The sequence below is a fragment of the Bombina bombina genome, chromosome 2, assembly GCF_027579735.1.
Source record: "Bombina bombina isolate aBomBom1 chromosome 2, aBomBom1.pri, whole genome shotgun sequence".
NCBI classification, from domain to species: domain Eukaryota; kingdom Metazoa; phylum Chordata; class Amphibia; order Anura; family Bombinatoridae; genus Bombina; species Bombina bombina.
The window spans coordinates 1,257,318,713-1,257,344,276 of record NC_069500.1 but is presented as its reverse complement, the minus strand read 5'-3'; positions in this window follow the sequence as shown (position 1 = coordinate 1,257,344,276).

The following is a 25,564-nucleotide window of genomic DNA, read 5'->3' as shown; positions in this document are numbered from 1 at the left end:
TAATTTGGAGAGGTGAGGAGAAACATCTAGTCGAGTACTTTGAATTAATGACAGAGGAATATCATTCACATATCAATATAGTAATGAAAGAATCACGTTCCTTGATTTGGACATAATAGTTGAGTCAAACAACCTTGATACTAGGACACACTTCAAGGAGGTTGACTCAAACAATTTTATACATGCTTCCAGCTGCCACCTCACAAAGTGGAAGGAAAATATACCTATAGGCCAGAGCCTGAGAATTAGAAAAAATTGTTGTAGTGATTTTGAAACTCAAATTAATATTCTAGAGGGAAAATTCAATTCAAAGACAGGGCATATAAACAAGAGGTGATTGACCCAGCAATAAATAGAGGAAGGGATACTAAAATGAAAGAATTATTAAAATATAAACCTAGAAATATGGGTAAAAAATTTGATGAATTTGATGTACCATTTGTCAGTGATTTTAGTGAGGACCACAACATAGTAAAAAAGATATTAAGAAATCATTGACACATTTTAAAAAGTGACCCCATTCTGGGTGATAAATTCCAGCCTTATCCCAGAATGATTTATAGAAGAGCAAAAAATCTCAAGATCATTTTAGCACCCAGTGAGTTTAAAAATAATAAAATAAAACTGTTAACAGAGATCTCATGCGTAGAGCCATAAAAGGCTTCTTCCCTTGCCATATCTGTAGAGCCTGCCGCTATAGTACAAGAAATACAAAAAAAACTATAAAAATCCCAAGTAGAATTGAAGAATTTATATTAGAAAACACTATAATGTGTACCAACAAGGGCATCATATACATGCTACAATGCTCCTGTGATTTTATTTACATTGGTGAAGCGACACGTATGTTAAGGGATAGAAACAGGGAGCATCTATGTAATATTAACAAAGGTAATTTAGACACCCAACTGTATAAACACTTCAGAAAAGTGCATAACAACAAAACTTCAACCATAAAATACTGGGGTCTATATAAAGTTTAACAAAACTGGAGATGTAAAAGTTTTGAACAGACTATCTTGGAAAAAGAAGCAAAGTTTATCTATAAGTTCAATACTATCCACCAACATGGTTTGAATTCGGAATTAGACATATCTCCATTCCTAGGGTCCTAGTTATGTTACCACAGCTGCCATAAATCAGAGATCCATCACACTTATTCCTAGCTTATAGATACACACATATAGAATTTGTTTTTATATATTTTTTGATATCACTATGTATATGATAGAAACACACATATGCCCCTACTTATCAAGCCGTCGACTTTCTAGCATTCACCGGCACCAAAATGCTCACCTAAGATTGCCTAACATTGCTGCCGCGGACCTTAATACATTCGCCAAAATTATCAAGAAAGCTGTCAAAAAGCTGCGCACCAAGTACGGTGCGATGAGCAGCTGTAATGTCCGAAAAGAGAAAGGTGTATGTTTGGACCACAGCTACTGATTAAATACTATATTTGTGTGTTGCTGGATGTGTGGCAGGAGAATACATAAATATCACCCCTTAGTAATACGTGAAACCCTAGCACACACACATGAGCAGTTTGTTATATGAATATAGGAGAAAACAGCAAATAAGACTATAGCTGATTTGACAATGAAAACATTATGTTCAGCAGTGGAATTTCTATGTCTCATTTCAATTAATAAACACTTTCATAAATGAGCAATGAGAGAAACATGAGAGAATCGTTATTGAGTGGTTCAGAACTATAGGACATGTTTTCTTATAGAATATGACAGGCAGAGTGAAACTATTAGACTATATAGTATTCTAATAACAGCGTGATTTGATAAGTAGGAGGCACAATAAGTAAACCCAGAACAGTACCCTTCCTTATAGTACCTGTAGTGGGATTAGTAGGTAGGTGTCTGCAAACAGTGGAAACACAGGCTTGTGCAGAGAGGAGTAGCGAGCTCCGTGATGGCGGCAGTATTGAGAGTGAGCCGCGCTGGGCGTGTGACGTCACAGTGGCCGAGGTTCCGGTCTAGAGCTGCAGATCCCTGCACAGCGGTGCAAACTGAAAGCTGAGGATTAGCGATGACAGAGAACTCCTTAGAGACAGGATGTCAGGTGCAGCTTGATCCGATTTCAGGGAAACAATACCAAGCATGGAATAGAAGGTAATGCAGGTATTTAAAGGGACAGCCTGAGGAGTTGATTGGGTAATCAGTGAAGTGAATTTGGATATGGAAGGAATCATGACAGGATACCCCCTCCAAGGAGCAGCACCGATGCTCAAAGGCGAGGACGATCAGGGTACCTCTGATGAAAGAGAGAAATTAACCTGGGAGCAGAGACATTAGTGGCAGGCTCCCAAGAGTTATGTTCAACAGAGTAGTCCTTCCATTTGATGAGATATTGAAGAACACCCCTCACCAGCCTACTGTCCAAGATATCCTCAACCTCGTACTCCATGTTCGGATCTATAGAGATAGGTGGTAGAGTAGTGACCATATCCTTATCACGTACATAGCGGTAAGGCTTTAGTAGTGATACGTGAAAAGTGGGGTGAATTCTCAGGGTGGTAGGTAGAGTGAGGCGAACAGCATTGGAATTGATTATTCTCTGTATAGGAAAGGGTCCAATGAAGAGAGGGGTAAGCTTCCTAGAGGGGGTGGACAAGCGGAGATTTTTTGTTGAAAGCCAGACAAGGTCTCCTACAGAGTATGAAGGTGTAGGAAAGCGTCTTCGATCGTAATACCTTTTCTGTATATCCTTTGATTCTTCTATCGCCTGTTTAACAATAGCGAAGTTCGAATTAATACTGGAAGTTAGATCAGAAATGTGGGGATGGTCTGGAACCAGATCAGGTAGGTACTGGAATGTCGGGTGGAATCCATAATTGATGAAGAAGGGAGTTTGTTTAGTGGTGGAGTGCACAGTGTTATTGAAGACGAATTCTGCAAAATGTAACTGTTGGGACCATGAATGTTGAGAAGTATGGCAATAAGTACGTAAGAACTGCTCAACCCATTGATTGCATCGCTCAGTTTGTCCATTTGTCTGTGGATGGTAAGAGGAGGATAAGGATTTGTCTATAGAGAACTGTTTACAGAATGCAGACCACAAAGCACTGGTGAACTGGGAGCCACGATCGGTTAGAATCTTCCGGGGTAAACCGTGGAGTTTAATCACATTGGTCAGTAATAGTTGTATAGTCTCAGCGGCTGATGGAAGTTTATGATAAGGTATCAGATGCAGCATTTTACTAAAAAGGTCAACCACGACAAGAATAGTAGTGTTCTTATCGGATTTTGGTAAATCAACAATGTAATCCAAGGCAATCTCTTGCCACGGTTTATCCGGGGTAGGTGTGGACAGTAGCAGTCCAAAAGGTGGTCTCTTAGTACGTTTAGATATTGTGCAGGAAGAACAGGTGTTGATGAACTGAGTAGCATCAGATAACATGGTGGGCCACCAGTAAGATCTCTGTAGTAGCTCCTTGGTCTTTTTGACTCCACAATGTCCACCAAGAGGTGATTCATGTGCTGAAGTGAGTAGTTGGGCTCGAAGAGATAGGGGAATGTAATATTTTTTTCCATAGTGGTATATTCCATCATTATCCTTTGATAGGAGATGTAGAGGTTTAGAGCAATCTTTGGTTTGTTCGGTTCGTAGTAAAGGGAGCGAATCAATGAAGAAGAGGAGAAAATTCTCATCTGGAATTACTTGTTGATGTGAAGGTTGTCTTAATGGAGTGGAGGGTAGTCGAGAGAGAGCATCTGCTTTTCTATTCTTGCTTGCGGGCCGGTAGGTGATGATGAAATTGAAACGCGAAAAGAAGAGATTCCATCGCACTTGGCGAGCAGAGAGTGTTCTGGTGGTCTTTAAGAACTGGAGATTTCTATGATCTGTATAGACTATTGTAGGTGTTGTAGCTCCTTCGAGTAAATGCCTCCATTGTTCGAAAGCAGCCTTTATGGCGAGAAGTTCTTTTTCTCCTACGGGGTAATGTCTCTCTGCAGTAGTCAAGGTCCGGGAATAAAATGCAACCGGGTGTAGAGGTTGATTGAGAGTCTCCCTTTGGGAGAGAATGGCTCCGAGAGCGGAATCGGATGCATCTACTTCGAGTACGAAAGGGAGTTCAGTATTGGGGTATCTCAGAATAGGAGCAGTTGTGAAACTAGTTTTCAATTTATTAAAAGCAATATGAGCTTCATTAGTCCAGACGTACTTTATGTTTTGTTTTGTAAGATTAATGAGGGGTTTTGCCAAGGATGAGTAATTCTTTATAAACTTCCGATAGAAGTTGGCGAACCCCAGGAAACTTTGTACTTGTTTCCTAGTAGAGGGGGTAGGCCAATCTAATACCGTTTTGATCTTGTTGTCATCCATGCGGATACCTTCGTTGGATATGATGTATCCCAGAAAAGGAATGCTGGTAGCGTGGAAAATACATTTTTCGGCTTTCACATACAAAGAGTTGCTTCTGAGGCGCGTGAGAACTTGGCGAACATGGAATTTATGTTCTGAGAGGTTTTTTGAAAATATGAGGATGTCATCCAAATATATTACGACATATAGGTCAAGAATATCCTTGAAAATATCATTGATCAGGTGCTGGAAGGTGGCAGGGGCATTACAGAGGCCGAATGGCATGACTACATATTCGTATAACCCGTAACGGGTACAAAATGCCGTCAGCCATTCGTCTCCTGCCCGCATCCTGATCAGATTGTACGCCCCCCTAAGATCAAGTTTAGTGAAGATCTTAGAGCCCACTAACCGTTCGATTAACTCCGGGATAAGTGGTAGCGGGTAGCGTTTTTTTACGGTTATTTTGTTCAGTTGCCTATAATCCACTATAGGTCTTAGAGATCCATCTTTATTTTTCACAAAGAAAATACCTGCAGCAGCAGGTGAAGTGGATGGCCTAATAAAGCCTTTTTTGATGTTCTCATCTATGTATGTTCTGAGGTGCAGTAATTCCGGTTTGGACAGAGGAAAGATATGCCCACAGGGTATGACTGCTCCAGGTAAAAGGTCTATGGGGCAGTCATATGGCCTGTGTGGAGGGAGTGTCTCAGATTGCGTTTTACTGAACACATCAGTGAAGTCCGCGTAATCCATAGGCACATTAGACTGTAAGCCTTCTGATGGAGGCTGAAGGAGTAAATGGGGAAAACAGGTTGTTTTACAATACTGAGATTTAAACTGAAGAGAGAGAGAAGCCCAAGAAATCAGAGGATCATGTTGCCTTAGCCACTGTAAACCTAAAATTAAAGGGAAATCAGGTGAAGTGATTACATCGAATTTAATGTACTCCCTGTGGTGACACTCAGTTGACATCAGAATGGGAGTAGTTTCGAACATAACAGGGCCTGTGGTTAGTACTTTACCGTCTATTCCCCTCAAATGAACAGGAGACAGTTTCTTATGCAGGGGAATTTTATTATTTTCACAAAAGGTTAAATCAATATAGGAAAGAGAAGCTCCAGAATCAATGATCCCTTGGACTGTCACCCGGGATTGGTCCCACTGCAAGACAAAAGGAATGTTGCAGTAATGAGGGCATTTGAGTACAGTTTTTATTGAGGATGGGGGAGTAAGCGGCTTACCCTTTCTTTGCCGGGCCAGATTAGGACAGTCCTTGACCCCGTGTTCATCGGAAGCACAATACATGCATAAGTTATGCGTACGGCGTCTTATCTTTTCCTGAGAGCTTAGAGGTCCACGTAGAAAAGCGATATCCATAGGTTCTGGTGGGGGTTTTGAGTGTGTACTGGATATATTAGGTGAGGGTTTTGGCCTATAAGCAGTGTCATGACTGACTCTTTCATGATGCCGTTCCCTAAGTCTCCTATCTATGCAGATACTCAGATCTATTAGTTGCTCCAGAGTTGGGGGTATTTGTGTACGTGAAAGCTCGTCCTTAACGGCTTCTGACAACCCCAAGCGGAACTGATTACGTAGGGAAAGGTTGTTCCATTGGGTATCAGGGGCCCATCTTTTAAATTCAGCTATATACTCCTCAACTTCTCTTTTCCTCTGCCTTAGGGACCTCATAGCATTTTCAGCAGTTTGTTGTTTAAAAGGGTCCTCATAGATTTGTGCTAAGGCAGAGAAAAAGGAGTCAAGGGAATTAAGAATCTCATCATTATGCTCAAGGAAAGTGTTTGCCCATGCTCTAGGCTCAGCTCTTAAATATGAAATAGTTGTCATGACTTTTACCCTATCATTAGGGTAGGTGTAAGGTTTAAGGGTGAATAATAGATAGCAGGAATTCTTAAATTCTCTGAAAATCTTTCTATCACCATAAAAAGGCTCAGGGGTAGAAATTTGTGGTTCCTGGGGAGGAGGCTTCCTATCTACTACCTCTTTTATGTAAGATTTTAAGTTATCATTTTCTACCTTAAGTGCAGTAAGGCCTTCAGTTAACATTTCAACTTTTGTGGTTAATGTTTGTATATGTGTTGGTAAATCAGTTGGGTCCATCTTATTTTTTAAGGCTTGGTATTCTGTAATGTCCGAAAAGAGAAAGGTGTATGTTTGGACCACAGCTACTGATTAAATACTATATTTGTGTGTTGCTGGATGTGTGGCAGGAGAATACATAAATATCACCCCTTAGTAATACGTGAAACCCTAGCACACACACATGAGCAGTTTGTTATATGAATATAGGAGAAAACAGCAAATAAGACTATAGCTGATTTGACAATGAAAACATTATGTTCAGCAGTGGAATTTCTATGTCTCATTTCAATTAATAAACACTTTCATAAATGAGCAATGAGAGAAACATGAGAGAATCGTTATTGAGTGGTTCAGAACTATAGGACATGTTTTCTTATAGAATATGACAGGCAGAGTGAAACTATTAGACTATATAGTATTCTAATAACAGCGTGATTTGATAAGTAGGAGGCACAATAAGTAAACCCAGAACAGTACCCTTCCTTATAGTACCTGTAGTGGGATTAGTAGGTAGGTGTCTGCAAACAGTGGAAACACAGGCTTGTGCAGAGAGGAGTAGCGAGCTCCGTGATGGCGGCAGTATTGAGAGTGAGCCGCGCTGGGCGTGTGACGTCACAGTGGCCGAGGTTCCGGTCTAGAGCTGCAGATCCCTGCACAGCGGTGCAAACTGAAAGCTGAGGATTAGCGATGACAGAGAACTCCTTAGAGACAGGATGTCAGGTGCAGCTTGATCCGATTTCAGGGAAACAATACCAAGCATGGAATAGAAGGTAATGCAGGTATTTAAAGGGACAGCCTGAGGAGTTGATTGGGTAATCAGTGAAGTGAATTTGGATATGGAAGGAATCATGACAGCAGCGGACTGTTGTTAACTAACAGTCATCAATCTCGCTGCTCATCGGCTTATTCGCAGCTTTCTTGCTACCCTGTCACTAAGCACCCACACTGTTTTACCCCCTATACCGCCGCTCCCGGAGCCCACCGCAACAAAATAAAGTTATTAACCCCTAAACCGCCACTCCCGGAGCCCACCGCAACTCTAATAAAGTGTTTAACCCCTAAACTGCCGCTCCCGGACCCGCCATAACTAAATAATATGTTTAACCCCTAAACCGCTGCTCACGGACCCTGCCGCCACCTACATTAAATTTATTAACCCCTAATCTGACCCCTGTACACCGCCGCCACCTACATTAAATGTATTAACCCCTAATCTCGCCGCCACTATATTAAATTTATTAACCCCTAAACCTAAGTGGCTGTTCCAATCAGCCAATAGAACGCCAGCTCAATCCTATTGGCTGATTGCATCAGCCAATAGGATTTTTCCTACCGTAATTACGATTGGCTGATAGAATTCTATCAGCCAATCGGAATTCAAGGGACGCCATCTTGGATGACGTCATTTAAAGGACTAGTCATTCGTCGGGTAGTCGTTGGTCTGGATGGATGCTCCGCGTCGGATGTCTTCAAGATGAAGCCGCTCCTCGTTGGATGGCTGAAGATAGAAGATGCCGCCTGGATGAAGACTTCGCCTGGCTTCGTTGAAGACTTAGGCCCGATTGGGTGAAGACATCTCAAGGTAGGGTGAACTTCAGGGGGGTAGTGTTAGGTTTTATTAAGGGGGGATTGGGTGGGTTTTAGAGTAGGTTTGGGTGTGTGGGTGGTGGGTTTTAATGTTGGGGGTATTGCATTCTTTTTTACAGGTAATAGAGCTGATTACTTTGGGGCAATGCCCCGCAAAAAGCCCTTTTAAGGGGTATTTGTAATTTAGTATAGGGTAGGAATTATTTTGGGGGGCTTTTTTTTTTTATTAGGGAGATTAGATTAGGTGTAATTAGTTTAAAAAAAATTAGTTAATTTTATTTTATTTTAATTAATTGTAGTTAATTGTAGTTAATTTATTTAATTTATTTAATTATAGTGTAGTGTTAGGTGTAATTGTAAATTAGGTTAGGTTTTATTTTACAGGTATATTTGTATTTATTTTAGCTAAGTACTTATTAAATAGTTAATAACTATTTAATAACTATTCTACCTAGTTAAAATAAATACAAAGTTGCCTGTAAAATAAAAATAAACCCTAAAATAGCTACAATGTAACTATTAGTTATATTGTAGCTATCTTAGGGTTTATTTTATAGGTAAGTATTTAGTTTTAAATAGGAATGATTTATTTAGATTTTTTAATTATAGTTAAGTTAGGGGGTGTTAGGGTTAGACTTAGATTTAGGGGTTAATAAATTTAATATAGTGGCGGCGGTGTAGGGGGGGAGACTAGAGGTTAATAAATATAATGTAGGTGGCGGTGGGCACCGTGAGTGGCAGTTTAGGGGTTAATAACTTTATGTAGGTGGCGGCGGTATAGTGACGGTAGATTAGGGGTTAATAGGTATAATGTAGGTGGCGGTGGGCTCCGTGAGCTGCGGTTTAGGAGTTAATACATTTATTAGAGTTGCGGCGGGGTCCGGGAGCGGCGGTTTAGGGGTTAAACACTTTAATAGAGTTGCAATGGGCTCCGGGAGCAGCATTTTAGGGGTTAATAAGTATATTGTAGGTGGTGGTGATCTGGGGGGGGGCAGATCAGGGGTGTTTAGACTCGGGGTACATGTTAGGGTGTTAGGTGTAAACGTTACCATAGGAATCAATGGGTTATCGGGCAGCAGCGAACATGAGCTTTCCCTGCTCTCAGACTCCCATTGATTCCTATGGCATCCGCTGCCTCCAGGGCGGCGGATTGAAAACCAGGTAAGCTGGGCCGGAATAGTGGTAGGTATTTGATAACTACCAAAAGTAGTCAGATTGTGCCGAACTTGTGTTCGGAACATCTGTAGTGAGGTAACCATCGATCGGTGTCGGACTGAGTCCGCCGGATCGTATGTTACGTCACTATATTCTACTTTTGCCGGTCTGTAGGGCTTGATAAACGAATCAGGCTCGCCACAAATACACTGCGGAATTCCAGCGTATTTGCGGTTGACAGCTTGATAAATAGAGGCCCTGATGTGTAAATAACATGTGGCGACATATGTAGATACATATGCACGAACCTCACAATAGTAACTATACACAGTTCTAGTTCATAAGTGCACCAATAAGACACTATTATTAAAGAAAAATTCACATTAGGATTTTAATATAATTAGAGAATACACTGAGAGAATAATTTGGAGCACACAGATTCACTGTTTAATACATCCGATTTCTAAAAATTGCTTTTATAGAAATTGCCTTTCTTGGCTCTTATTAAGTACACTAGTACTGTATTACCTTCTACCAATAATATTTAATCTACTCATCTATAGATTTAGATTTCTGTTGTCTAGGTCTGGGCAATCAAATGTTAAAGGGACACTGAACCCAAATTTTGTATTTCACGATTCAGATAGAGCATGCAATATTAAGCAACTTTCTAATTTACTCCTATTATCAATTCTTCTTCGTTCTCTTGCTATCTTTATATGAAAAAGAAGGCATCTAAGCTTTTTTTTTTATTCAGTACTCTGGACTGCAATTTTTTATTGGTGGATGAATGTATCCACCAATCAGCAAGGACAACCCAGGTTGTTCACCAAAAATGGGCCGGCATCTAAACTTACATTCTTGCATTTCAAGATATCAAGATAATGAAGACAATTTTATAATAGGAGTAAATTAGAAAGTTGCTTAAAATGTCATGCTCTATCTGAACCACAATAGAAAAAAATTGAGTTCAGTGCCCCTTTAACCCCTTAAGGACCAAGGACGTACGCCACACGTCCTCAAAAAAAATACAGTTAATGACCGAGGACGTGTGGCGTACGTCCTTGGTCTGGAAAGCAGCTGGAAGCGATCCTGCTCGCTTCCAGCTGCTTTCCGGTTATTGCAGTGATGCCTCGATATGGAGGCATCCTGCAATAACCCCCCTTGGCCATCCGATGCAGAGAGAGCCACTCTGTGGCCCTCTCTGCACCGGACATCGGTGGCCGGTATCGTTGGTGGGTGGGAGCAAGTCTGGGAGGCGGATTGAAACACAGGCTTGTGCAGAGAGGAGTAGCGAGCTCCGTGATGGCGGCAGTATTGAGAGTGAGCCGCGCTGGGCGTGTGACGTCACAGTGGCCGAGGTTCCGGTCTAGAGCTGCAGATCCCTGCACAGCGGTGCAAACTGAAAGCTGAGGATTAGCGATGACAGAGAACTCCTTAGAGACAGGATGTCAGGTGCAGCTTGATCCGATTTCAGGGAAACAATACCAAGCATGGAATAGAAGGTAATGCAGGTATTTAAAGGGACAGCCTGAGGAGTTGATTGGGTAATCAGTGAAGTGAATTTGGATATGGAAGGAATCATGACAGCAGCGGACTGTTGTTAACTAACAGTCATCAATCTCGCTGCTCATCGGCTTATTCGCAGCTTTCTTGCTACCCTGTCACTAAGCACCCACACTGTTTTACCCCCTATACCGCCGCTCCCGGAGCCCACCGCAACAAAATAAAGTTATTAACCCCTAAACCGCCACTCCCGGAGCCCACCGCAACTCTAATAAAGTGTTTAACCCCTAAACTGCCGCTCCCGGACCCGCCATAACTAAATAATATGTTTAACCCCTAAACCGCTGCTCACGGACCCTGCCGCCACCTACATTAAATTTATTAACCCCTAATCTGACCCCTGTACACCGCCGCCACCTACATTAAATGTATTAACCCCTAATCTCGCCGCCACTATATTAAATTTATTAACCCCTAAACCTAAGTGGCTGTTCCAATCAGCCAATAGAACGCCAGCTCAATCCTATTGGCTGATTGCATCAGCCAATAGGATTTTTCCTACCGTAATTACGATTGGCTGATAGAATTCTATCAGCCAATCGGAATTCAAGGGACGCCATCTTGGATGACGTCATTTAAAGGACTAGTCATTCGTCGGGTAGTCGTTGGTCTGGATGGATGCTCCGCGTCGGATGTCTTCAAGATGAAGCCGCTCCTCGTTGGATGGCTGAAGATAGAAGATGCCGCCTGGATGAAGACTTCGCCTGGCTTCGTTGAAGACTTAGGCCCGATTGGGTGAAGACATCTCAAGGTAGGGTGAACTTCAGGGGGGTAGTGTTAGGTTTTATTAAGGGGGGATTGGGTGGGTTTTAGAGTAGGTTTGGGTGTGTGGGTGGTGGGTTTTAATGTTGGGGGTATTGCATTCTTTTTTACAGGTAATAGAGCTGATTACTTTGGGGCAATGCCCCGCAAAAAGCCCTTTTAAGGGGTATTTGTAATTTAGTATAGGGTAGGAATTATTTTGGGGGGCTTTTTTTTTTTATTAGGGAGATTAGATTAGGTGTAATTAGTTTAAAAAAAATTAGTTAATTTTATTTTATTTTAATTAATTGTAGTTAATTGTAGTTAATTTATTTAATTTATTTAATTATAGTGTAGTGTTAGGTGTAATTGTAAATTAGGTTAGGTTTTATTTTACAGGTATATTTGTATTTATTTTAGCTAAGTACTTATTAAATAGTTAATAACTATTTAATAACTATTCTACCTAGTTAAAATAAATACAAAGTTGCCTGTAAAATAAAAATAAACCCTAAAATAGCTACAATGTAACTATTAGTTATATTGTAGCTATCTTAGGGTTTATTTTATAGGTAAGTATTTAGTTTTAAATAGGAATGATTTATTTAGATTTTTTAATTATAGTTAAGTTAGGGGGTGTTAGGGTTAGACTTAGATTTAGGGGTTAATAAATTTAATATAGTGGCGGCGGTGTAGGGGGGGAGACTAGAGGTTAATAAATATAATGTAGGTGGCGGTGGGCACCGTGAGTGGCAGTTTAGGGGTTAATAACTTTATGTAGGTGGTGGCGGTATAGTGACGGTAGATTAGGGGTTAATAGGTATAATGTAGGTGGCGGTGGGCTCCGTGAGCTGCGGTTTAGGAGTTAATACATTTATTAGAGTTGCGGCGGGGTCCGGGAGCGGCGGTTTAGGGGTTAAACACTTTAATAGAGTTGCAATGGGCTCCGGGAGCAGCATTTTAGGGGTTAATAAGTATATTGTAGGTGGTGGTGATCTGGGGGGGGGCAGATCAGGGGTGTTTAGACTCGGGGTACATGTTAGGGTGTTAGGTGTAAACGTTACCATAGGAATCAATGGGTTATCGGGCAGCAGCGAACATGAGCTTTCCCTGCTCTCAGACTCCCATTGATTCCTATGGCATCCGCTGCCTCCAGGGCGGCGGATTGAAAACCAGGTAAGCTGGGCCGGAATAGTGGTAGGTATTTGATAACTACCAAAAGTAGTCAGATTGTGCCGAACTTGTGTTCGGAACATCTGTAGTGAGGTAACCATCGATCGGTGTCAGACTGAGTCCGCCGGATCGTATGTTACGTCACTATATTCTACTTTTGCCGGTCTGTAGGGCTTGATAAATGAATCAGGCTCGCCACAAATACACTGCGGAATTCCAGCGTATTTGCGGTTGACAGCTTGATAAATAGAGGCCCTGATGTGTAAATAACATGTGGCGACATATGTAGATACATATGCACGAACCTCACAATAGTAACTATACACAGTTCTAGTTCATAAGTGCACCAATAAGACACTATTATTAAAGAAAAATTCACATTAGGATTTTAATATAATTAGAGAATACACTGAGAGAATAATTTGGAGCACACAGATTCACTGTTTAATACATCCGATTTCTAAAAATTGCTTTTATAGAAATTGCCTTTCTTGGCTCTTATTAAGTACACTAGTACTGTATTACCTTCTACCAATAATATTTAATCTACTCATCTATAGATTTAGATTTCTGTTGTCTAGGTCTGGGCAATCAAATGTTAAAGGGACACTGAACCCAAATTTTGTATTTCACGATTCAGATAGAGCATGCAATATTAAGCAACTTTCTAATTTACTCCTATTATCAATTCTTCTTCGTTCTCTTGCTATCTTTATATGAAAAAGAAGGCATCTAAGCTTTTTTTTTATTCAGTACTCTGGACTGCAATTTTTTATTGGTGGATGAATGTATCCACCAATCAGCAAGGACAACCCAGGTTGTTCACCAAAAATGGGCCGGCATCTAAACTTACATTCTTGCATTTCAAGATATCAAGATAATGAAGACAATTTTATAATAGGAGTAAATTAGAAAGTTGCTTAAAATGTCATGCTCTATCTGAACCACAATAGAAAAAAATTGAGTTCAGTGCCCCTTTAACCCCTTAAGGACCAAGGACGTACGCCACACGTCCTCAAAAAAAATACAGTTAATGACCGAGGACGTGTGGCGTACGTCCTTGGTCTGGAAAGCAGCTGGAAGCGATCCTGCTCGCTTCCAGCTGCTTTCCGGTTATTGCAGTGATGCCTCGATATGGAGGCATCCTGCAATAACCCCCCTTGGCCATCCGATGCAGAGAGAGCCACTCTGTGGCCCTCTCTGCACCGGACATCGGTGGCCGGTATCGTTGGTGGGTGGGAGCAAGTCTGGGAGGCGGATGGGCGGCCATCGATGTGCCCAGTGGAGTGGAGGGGGGCGGGATCGGGGGCGGGAGGGGCGGGAGCGCGCGCGTGCACGGGGGGCGGCGGGCGGGAGCGTGCACGGGGCGGGAGCGGGAGGGAACCGCTACACTACAGAAAAATAAAGTTTAAAAACTACATAAAAATAACTTTTTGAAAGCTGTAAATAACAGCTAAGAGATGTGGAAGGGGTGGGGGGTTGATCTTGGGGGGGGGGGAAGCTACACTGCAGAAAAGGGTCTTTTTTTTTAAAAAAAAGGCACATTTTTTCACTAAACTGGGTACTGGCAGACAGCTGCCAGTACCCAAGATGGCGCCCATTAAGGCAGAGGGGGAGGGTTAGAGAGCTCTTTGGTGGGGGATCAGTAAGGCTGGGGGCTAAGGGGGGATCCTACACAGCAGCATATGTAAATATGCTAAAAAAAACACACAAAAAAACCCAAGTATAGCTTTTATTTTAGTACTGGCAGAGTTTCTGCCAGTACTTAAGATGGCGGGGACAATTGGGGGGTGGGGGAGGGAAGAGAGCTGTTTGGGAGGGATCAGGGGGTCTCATGTTTCAGGTGGGAGGCTGAGCTCTACACTAAAGCTAAAATTAACCCTGCAAGCTCCCTACAAGCTACATAATTAACCCCTTCACTGCTAGCCATAATACACGTGTGAAATGCAGCAGCATTTGGCGGCCTTCTAATTACCAAAAAGCAACGCCAAAGCCATATATGTCTGCTATTTCTGAACAAAGGGGATCCCAGAGAAGCATTTACAACCATTTGTGCCATAATTGCACAAGCTGTTTGTAAATGATTTCAGTGAGAAACCTAAAATTGTGAAAAATTTAACGTTTTTTTTAATTTGATCGCATTTGGCGGTGAAATGGTGGCATGAAATATACCAAAATGGGCCTAGATCAATACTTGGGGTTGTCTACTACACTACACTAAAGCTAAAATTAACCCTAGAAGCTCCCTACATGTTCCATAATTAACCCCTTCACTGCTGGGCATAATACACGTGTAGTGCGCAGTGGCATTTAGCAGCCTTCTAATTACTAAAAAGCAATGCCAAAGCCATATATGTCTGCTATTTCTGAACAAAGGGGATCCCAGAGAAGAATTTACAACCATTTAAGCCATAATTGCACAAGCTGTTTGTAAATAATTTCAGTGAGAAACCAAAAGTTTGTGAAAAAATTTGTAAAAAAGTAAACGATTTTTTGTATTTAATCGCATTTGGCGGTGAAATGGTGGCATGAAATATACCAAAATGGGCCTAGATCAATACTTTGGGATGTCTACTAAAAAAAATTATGTACATGTCAATGGATATTCAGAGATTCCTGAAAGATATCAGTGTTCTAATGTAACTAGCGCTAATTTTGAAAAATAATGGTTTGGAAATAGCAAAGTGCTACTTGTATTTATGGCCCTATAACTTACAAAAAAAGCAAAGAAGATGTAAACATTGGGTATTTCTAAACTCAGGACAAAATTTAGAAACTATTTAGCACGGGTGTTTTTTGGTGGTTGTAGATGTGTAACAGATTTTGGGGGTCAAAGTTAGAAAAAGTGTGTTTTTTTCAATTTTTTCCTCATATTTTATAATTTTTTTTATAGTAAATTATAAGATATGATGAAAATAATGGTATCTTTAGAAAGTCCATTTAATGGCGAGAAAAACGGTATATAATATGTGTGGGTACAGTAAATGAGTAAGATGAAAATTACAGCTAAACACAAACACCGCAAAAATGTAAAAATAGCCTTGGTCCCAAACGGACAGAAAATGGAAAAGTGCTGTGGTCATTAAGGGGTTAATGTATGTTAAACCAGTTTCACAAAAATATTTTAACCCTTGAATGAAATTCTGTCTTTAACCCTCAATTCTTGATTTTTAACTAGTTCCATTATATATATAACCCCAGATTGAGTCTTTAAGTCTTTAATACCTACATTTTGTTTAGTATTTTTACTATGAGTGTAACATGAAACTATGTAGTTTTAAAAGGGTAATTTAATTTTATTGTTATTGTTAAGCGGGATTGTCAAAAAAACAAAACATAAACATTGGCACAAATTACCATTATCATATACCAACAGTCTTGAATATCGTAAGAAATTTTGGACTGAAAGAGATCAAGTTACCTGTACAACCTATCAAAAGATATGATATGTCAAGCAATCCAATGAAAATAGGATCACTGCTACTTAAAGGAAGATACAATCTACACACAACATCTTGATAAAGCCAGAGAACCTGGTGAAACGTGGTGATGATAGTGTGTAGTCTCTAACTCCTGAGGATAAAGACAGAAGTTTTAGGGTAAAAAGGAGGAAAAATCCCCTGCCCGTTTTCGTAAAAAATCCTCACTCAGGAGATATTTTGAGGAAATTGATACCTGCGTACAAAGAGTACTAATGTGCAGGACTCAGCTGACTTCAGTGATTACCAACTAACTTGCGCAAGTTATGAGAACACAGATCCGATAAAAGTGTGACGTCATCACTACATGACTCTACCGCCGACAGGTGTGTGGAAGTCCAGGGAACCTGGGAGATGCTGCAGTGGGTTAGAGAACCTGCCAGAGAGACGTCTTTCTCCATAGGTACTTATAGAATCCATGGAAGATGTATTGTGGCGATTATCTTAGAAAGTTGAAACTGATGATCACACAGAACATGTGAAGGCGTGACTTGATACACGGTAAGAGAACCGGTCTGACACTGCCTGATATACTAATACGACACACTTAAAGGTTAAAGAAATGTCTTCTATTGGAACAATATTTTAAGAAATCCCAGTCATATGAAGCTGTATAGCACATACTAAATTATTTATAAGAACTGATCTCTTCGAAATATAGGTATAGTTAAAGTGAAAGTAAATCCTAGCGTTTTACAAACGCTAGGATTGAGTTTTGAAACAAATAAAGGGGCACCAGCAGCCCACTGTGCAGCAGCTCATGCTGAGGAGAACATCCCCCCAAAGGTGCCAAAGCTGAAGCTCATGAGAAACTTCCTCGAAGAGATGAGTGCCTCCCGGAGGGAACAAGCGGAATACAGGGTGTTCACGACATGAGTAATGAACCAACTGCTCAAAGGACAGGCGGAATACAGGGCGTTCTTGACAGGAGTAATGAACCAACTGCTCGAAGGACAGACTAATATCTTGAATACTCTAAATAATATGTTGCAGGTCCTCCGGGAGGTGCCAAGCAGACTAAAGGAAAGAGCATCTGCTCCTGGACCATCTGCTCCTGGGTCTCCATCTTCTCCTCTGACTCAATCTCCTCCTCAGCCTGGTGATCCCTTAACCACTCATAATACTCCTCCTCCCCTACTTCCCCAACAATCTCCTATGAGAACTTGTTGAGGGGGCAGTTGCCCTCCCCAGAGCCTCTGTCTCATGGGAAGAATTGAAGGAGGAGGAAGTAATTATGTATATATATATATATATATATATATATATATATATATATATATATATTTTTTTTTTTTTTATTATTTAACTTAATATGTGAAGGATAGGTATGTGATGATGTTGTCCTCTTACACTTGTGGAGCACACTCTGTATTTAATAGGCTTTTATGGGACCGGGTCCATGGAGGCATATTGTTTGCAGAGTGTGTCTTACAAGTTTGTGGAGACATCATCACATTCTGTCCTTGTTGATTAGATTGATTGTTTTTTGCATTGTAATGTCCAAACTGTTCTCCTAATACAAAATATTGACCATTACAATTTGATAATAAGCCTGTATGCCCTATTTCTCTAGATGTTTTAAATAAAGCTACATTATAGTGTTTGACTCATTTATGAAATCTGTTTCATTTAAAAGGTGTATGAAAGTAGAACACTCGCTTACATGATTTTGACAGAGCATAACATTTTAAACAACATTCACGTTTACTCATATTCTGACAAGTTATCTTGTTAGCCTTTGCTGAAAGGTTTATCTAAGACTGCTCAGGAGCAGTCAAGAACATAGCTTAGATCTGCTGATTGGTAGCTGCAGATATCTACCGATTGTCATTGCCTCACCCATGTGTTCACTTAAAAACCAGTAGTGTATTGATGTTCCTTCAAAACATTATACCATGAGACTGAAGCACATTTGAGAATAGAAGAGAATTGGAAACCTGGTTATAATTATATGTTTAACATAAGTAATGAAAGATACATTTAGGGTTTCATGTCCCTTTAAGAGTTACATTTGAAAGATATACTCACAGTACTATATTTGGAGAACAACAATGTGGAATTGATACATAACACGATATTGAGTATTTACATTAAGAAGAAATATCAGGACATAACATATAAAATAAGTAAACATCTCATATATATTTATCAGATAATAAAGTTGAATATTTAGGAATTATATATCTAGAAAATTAAAACACAACCCATTCATTATTTGGTAAAGTTAAAATATTGTTGACAAACATATTAAACAAGATATATGTATATGTATATGTAAGAGTATATGCTATATTGTTATCTATGAAGTGTGTTTGTTTCATGTAATGCATAGCTTCACATAATGTAACCCTATATAACATAATACTCTGATATATGAAAAATAATCAATTTTTGGTAATAAGTATATATTTCATTACAATAGGAAGATTATGAAATATTTTGGAAGCAGCAGGGTTTAACATAGAAATAATGCTACTATTTACATTACAAAATGTGGATTGTTTATACGTTATAATGTTACCTATGTAGCAAAATATATCATTGTATAATTAGTGATGTCACAAATTGTTCGCCGGCGAATAGTTCCCGGCGAACATAGCATGTTCGCGTTCGCCGCGGCGGGTGAACATATGCGATGTTTGATCCGCCCCCTATTCATCATCATTGAGTAATACTTTGACCCTGTACCTCACAGTCAGCAGGCACATTCCAGCCAATCAGCAGCAGACCCTCCCTCCCAGACCCTCCTACCTCCTGGACAGCATCCATTTTAGATTCATTCGGAAGCTGCATTGTTAGTGAGAGGAGGGACAGTGTAGCTGCTGCTGATTTAGTAGGGAAATCTATAGCTAGGGTAATGTATTCAGTGTCCTCTACAGTCCTGAAGGACTCATCTGTAAGGACAGCACCCCAAAAAGCCCTTTTTTTTTTCCTGTGTAATCTAATTGCAGTTGCCTGCCTGCCAGCGTGTGTGTCAGGCTCACAGCGTATACTGTGCCCACTTGCCCAGTGCCACCACTCATATCTGGTGTAACAGTAGTGTAGATTTAAAAATAACAACACTTTTTTGACTGTGTTAAATAATAGCAGTCAGTTTCTTTCACACGTGTGCGTTTAAGTGCCTGTCTGCCTGCCAGGGCACAGTGTCACCCCAGTGCAACTCATATCTGGTGTAACAGTAGTGTAGATTTAAAAAAACCAACACTTTTTTGACTGTGTTAAATAATAGCAGTCAGTTTCCTTCACACGTGTGCGTTTAAGTGCCTGCCTGCCAGGGCATAGTGTCATACCAGTGCAACTCATATCTGGTGTAACAGTAGTGTAGATTTAAAAAAAACAACACTTTTTTGACTGTGTTAAATAATAGCAGTCAGATTCCTTCACACGTGTGCGTTTAAGTGCCTGCCAGGGCACAGTGTCACCCCAGTGCAACTCATATCTGGTGTAACAGTAGTGTAAATAAATTACTTAATAAATTAATTTAATCAAGATTATGTTTTATGTATACTTAGAAGTGGCTGAGAAGCTCAGAACAATGATGACATAATGAGATGGTCTGCATCTAGGTGCTCAGATGCATAGCAATGACTGTCTGTACAATCATAGGATGATTATTGGGGTTTGGATGTAATATGCATGTGACATCATTATGTAATTCATGACAATTCATACATTAATAGGAAAAAATATATATGTTCATGCTGCATGATATAGAAAGGGGGGCAGTAGTGTATTTGAAAAATAATGGAATAATATATTTTAAAGGGACAAAGCTGTAGACTTTATTATTCTTCAATAGTATGATTTGGAAACAATAATACACATTATATACATGTTATATATATTTGACGTACCATCAGACTCCGAGGGAGTCACTTCCTCCTCCATCACACATGTTGTTACATCAATATCTGTAAAACATAATATGTTGTGTACACATTAAAATCAAATATTATAACATGTGTTACTGGTGCTCAAGGACACACATCAATGTTGCATTAAAGAGAAACTGAACCAAAGTTATGAATTTCATAATTTTGATGGAGCATGCAAATGAAATCAAATATATAATTAATGATGATTTATAATTAAATGTCATTGTCTGTATTTTGAAAATCCGGAAAAAAGCATAGTCCATGGAACATTTAACAGTTCTCATGTGTGTATCGCTTGATGATTGTTGTCTACATTTATACAAAATATCAACATGTGCTAGCCATGTTCGGAAGCACAAAGTGTAGACTAAGAAGCTTTGAGATCTTAATATTAAAATAATAATAAAAAAATAAAAAAATATATATATATATATATATATATATATATATATATATATATATATATATATATATATATATATATAATAAGAGGAGTACATTATAAGTTTTATTTAAATGGAATGCTTCATCATAATTATGATCAGAATATTTCTGAAAAAGACACCTTTAATGACATATGAATGAGTCAATGGACTTACTAGAACCCTGCAAAGGCAGGTCTGCATCACTGCTGGATCCCTCCAAGTCTGTCACAATAGCTAGTTCTATTAAAGATATAAATAAATATTATGTAACACAATTTGTACATCAACTTTAAATATACATATTTGGTATTCCAAAATAACATTACTCTAAACTATTTAAAATAATATCATTTGAAATGTGTAGACTAGACCACTAATATGAAAAATAAATTCATTAGTTCATTAAGGTGAGTTTAAAGAAAATGATGTCTTTCACATATGTCAGATTTCTTAAAATATTAGACAGCCAATTCTTATAATATTAATCTATGGCATATCTACAAATAACTATTGGTCCCTCTTTGTAAAAGAATCCAGACACTTTGAATAACAACTGGTGACAACTAGAGCATAATACATGTGGCATGTACAATAATCTGGTTTCTGACACAACACATATTGATCACAATGCAAGACATAAGATATATTTTAAACTATGTCATCATGGTGCTGTTAGAATTTGCTTATATATAAAGGTAGTCCGAGAGTGAAAGATGTGATTTAAATCACAGTATTGTTTCATAAAAACAGTGTAATGATTAATAAAGATATTGTTAATCTATAGATAAATTCAATACCAATATTTGAGAATGTCCATATAAAGGAATTGTGTATTCCATATGTTGATGTAATGAATCAGAGAGAGCATGCAATTTCAATCAAATATATAATTTCCTCCTATCATCATGAATATTTAATGATAAGAAGAAAATATCAAGGCATATGAGATGTATATTTATATATTCTGCACATGTGTAAAAATGTGTTAGTGTTGTCTAAATGTAGCCACCAACTGTCAAGCACTACCCAGGTGCAGAATACAAAATGGGCAAGACCCTAATATTACATTCAAATAAAGATAACAAGAATCAGAGGAATATTTTTGAATACTAATAAATTGAGATTTGGATTACAATGGAATTCAATCTCTGAATCGTGATTCTTCTTTTTGAATACACTTAAAATCGAATTAGAGGATACATGTTAATATACATCAATGTGAATGGATTAGGCAATGTTATGCACAAATTTGTAAGCCAAAAGTAAAGTATAATGAGACATACCAGAATGGGACAAACCCAGGCTAGAGAGTCCAGCACCAACATCCATCTCTGTAAAATATTCAGTGAGTATTGGATATGATTAATACAACTCAGAACTTTGACACGAACAATCATACATTATTTTTCAAATTGAAAAAGTTAAACATTTAAATTCTTCACGTGAGTTCATTGTTTTCAAAAACGTATTTATAAATAAAGAGATCATGTATATTTATTTTCGAGCTTTTGTTTTTGACTGTCCCTTTAAGTCATTTTATATCTTCTTGCATTGTCATCAATTGTTAGACATTGAGCGGTCAATTTTTATTTTCATATTGCTAGTATAGCTTTTGTAATTTATAAGATTGAAAATCAGGATACTGTATTCTTCACATTTATACTAATTATTGTATATTTGACAAACATGTCTAAAGTAATGCCACTGTTACAGCAAACCCATGTTCATGTATCTGCGCAATTATATCTTCCATGAGCATTGCGCAATAATTAAAAGCATAATTGCGCATCCGTGATTATGAATTGATTTGAATCTAGTAGTGTGATGAGTATAATTTGTAAAGCTTTAGAATATATTTACAATTGTGTGTATCACAATATTCCAATAGGATCATTGTAAAGATTGAATGATACTAATTAATATTTCAAACCTTTGTATGAATCGATATTCAATGTATGAAATGGCGGAGGATAGGGATTTCACGGATGCGCAATTCCATTTTAGCTCTGTGACGCATATTCGGGAGAGCGCAAGAAAAAGCATTATTCCTATTTTATGTGTGACGAATCTAAATTCAGATGTCTACCATCATATGAAATGTCTATTGGGAGATCTATATAGGTTTAATATATGACTATATACACATTATATGACTATAAACATGAGATGCACCATGGGACATGGTATCTGTACATCTGATTGGATAAAATACTGTAAATTTGTTGGCATGTCTGTGAGGCCATACTTAATCAAGTCATATTTGTGTGATGATCTCTGATTAGCCGTTACTTAATGGTTCATGGATTCATATCTTTGTAACTGCCATACACATACCTCCTGGGGGTGCTGTTACTATATTTGGATTGTAGACTTATTTAGAATTTATGAGAATAGTATGCGTATATGTGACACATATATATAATATACTGAATCCGTTAAATATTAATATATTTTGTTTACATTTTTATTTTTATTCACAATAGTAAATATAATCCAGTCACATTAGTAAATTTTTATGACACATTTCGATGTTTTACATTGATCAAGTTCTTTAATAAAAGTTTACAAATATTTTAGATTAAAAAAAGTTAACATTGTATATATTCATTGTTTATTAAATAAATATTGTGACTCATTGTGAAGTATTGACAGTGCTCTATTCAATGTATTTACAATCCCATCAATGCACATTGATTGTGTGCTAGTGCGTGAATTTATATTCAATTTTACATAGATGCGAATCTCATGTTGAAAGATACATTTACCACGCTATATTTCAATAATGGTGAAATGGGTAATTTGTATTTATAATGGAAGTTTACTTGAAGAACTATAAATGGAATTTTTTGAATTTGAAAATCAACGTTTATGTTCCTTGATTTAAAAAAATAAAATCGAGCATGTATTTGTCTGAAATGCTTACATATAATTTTTATTTTCAATGTGTCTTTATTGTTAAAGGGACACTGAACCCAAATTTTTCTTTTGTAATTCAGAAAGAGCATGCAATTTTAAGCAACTTTCTAATTTACTCCTATTATCAATTTTTCTTCGTTCTCTTGCTATCATTAGTTGAAAAAGAAGGCATCTAAGTTTTTTTTGGTTTCAGTACTCTGGATAGCACATTTTTATTGGTGAATGAATTTATCCACCAATCAGCAAGGACAACCCAGGTTGTTCACCAAAAATGGGCCGGCATCTAAACTTACATTCTTGCATTTCAAATAAAGATACCAAGAGAATGAAGAAAATTTGATAATAGGAGTAAATTAGAAAGTTGCTTAAAATTTCATGCTCAATCTGAATCATGAAATAAATTTTTTGGGTACAGTGTCCCTTTAAGGAGCAGATATGCAATAGTGTGAAGTATCTAAAGACATCTGTCTAACCATTACAATTATGCTTTTCTTCCCACCCACAAATAAGTAGATATCTTCCAGTAATGCTTTGCTGCTCATAAGCATATAGTTTGTGCAAACTTAGGATAACATGAGAATGAACCATATGTGATTATTAAAGTCCATTTTTATTTTAGATTCAAATCTGCTCTGTCTGAATCATGGAAGATTAACTTTTGGTTGCATTTCACTTTCACTACAAATGAAATAGCCAACACAAACTATTAACTCTAACTAAATAATAGCCAGTATTCTAATAGTAAATATGCAATGGGAAATTTTAAAAATAAACATGCAGTCATGTCTAAATATGATAATATTTTTAAATAGATGAGTGTATACCACGTAAAAAGGTTATATACATTTAAAGGGACAGTAAACCAAAAATAGATATTTACTATAATACACATTACAGCATACTCAAGCCTGTTATATGAATATACATTTGACCTGTGTGAGGATGTTGTATGTAAACTGTCCACTTATCTCCCTCCTTTGATGGAGCTTTTGAATGGTTCAGTGCAGACTCTTTTATTAGCAGCAGAGTATATAATGTATGAAATTAATTTTTTCCTGTTTGTCTTTGAATTATTATTTTGAAGCCACAACAAAATAAAATGTTCTTAGCTTGTAGATATAATCTGATTTCTTAACTTTATCCCATTGTTTACATATACATACTTCTTATAGCTGCAAAATGATCAACTTTTTTTTTTTTTTTTTAATTTGTATTACCTTATATATTGTATGCCCCACTTTGAGTGAAATATCTTAAAATTGCCGTGTTTACACAGCTTTGCCTTAAGGACAAAAACATTATGAATAGGTGGAGATACCATAGGAGAAATAAACTATTTGAAAATAAAAATTAAGGGTAACAGAAATACTTGTAAACAATTTTATACACTCCAAAAGGTAAAGAGGATAATTGTAAGAAATTATATGTTGAAATATCTATGAGTTAACTGTCCCTTCAAATGACTCCACTAGAGGGAAAAGTCATCAATATGGCATACAATAACTAGCTCTGTCTAAATGTGAATATAAACTTAGCTATCATGTTTTCTTTAAAGATCATTTAATCTTCCTAGGTTACCTTGAAAATAATGATACCATAATAACTAAGCTATATTTATTTTAAGAATATGTTAAAAAGTTTTTTTAAAAAATGATACATATTACAATGTGAATATAAAATTAAACTACACTGTCACTTTAATCTAACAAGTTCACCCTACACATTTCTTAAAAGTGACATGACCAAAGTTGTTATGTAGACTTATATACTGCATTACCTTGTCCTAAACATTTTAGGATTTGCACATCTCTAAATCACACAACCAAAATTTAGATGGCTATATCTAACTCTACCTTCACTTTTCTAAGATACAAGATTTTAACACTCATTATCTGCTTCAGCTTTGTTGATATTGAAATCTTATTATAATTAATATCAGGCATGTGCTTGTAAAATAGATACTTTAACAAACATCATGGGACTAATATTTTGTTTACATGTCCTAATATTAGAAGGATATATTTCTTATTATCTTACTTGGAAAGTCTGTATACCGCTGACCATACTTTTGGGCAGTGACATTTATGATTTTGCTAATTATGTCCTGCCTTATGTTAAAAACTGGATGAATAATCCTTCACCTAGGTAACTTCTCCCAGATTAGGAGTCATGCTCCTATGTTAAGGTAGTTGGATATAGTTGTATCTTAGAATTCTATAAT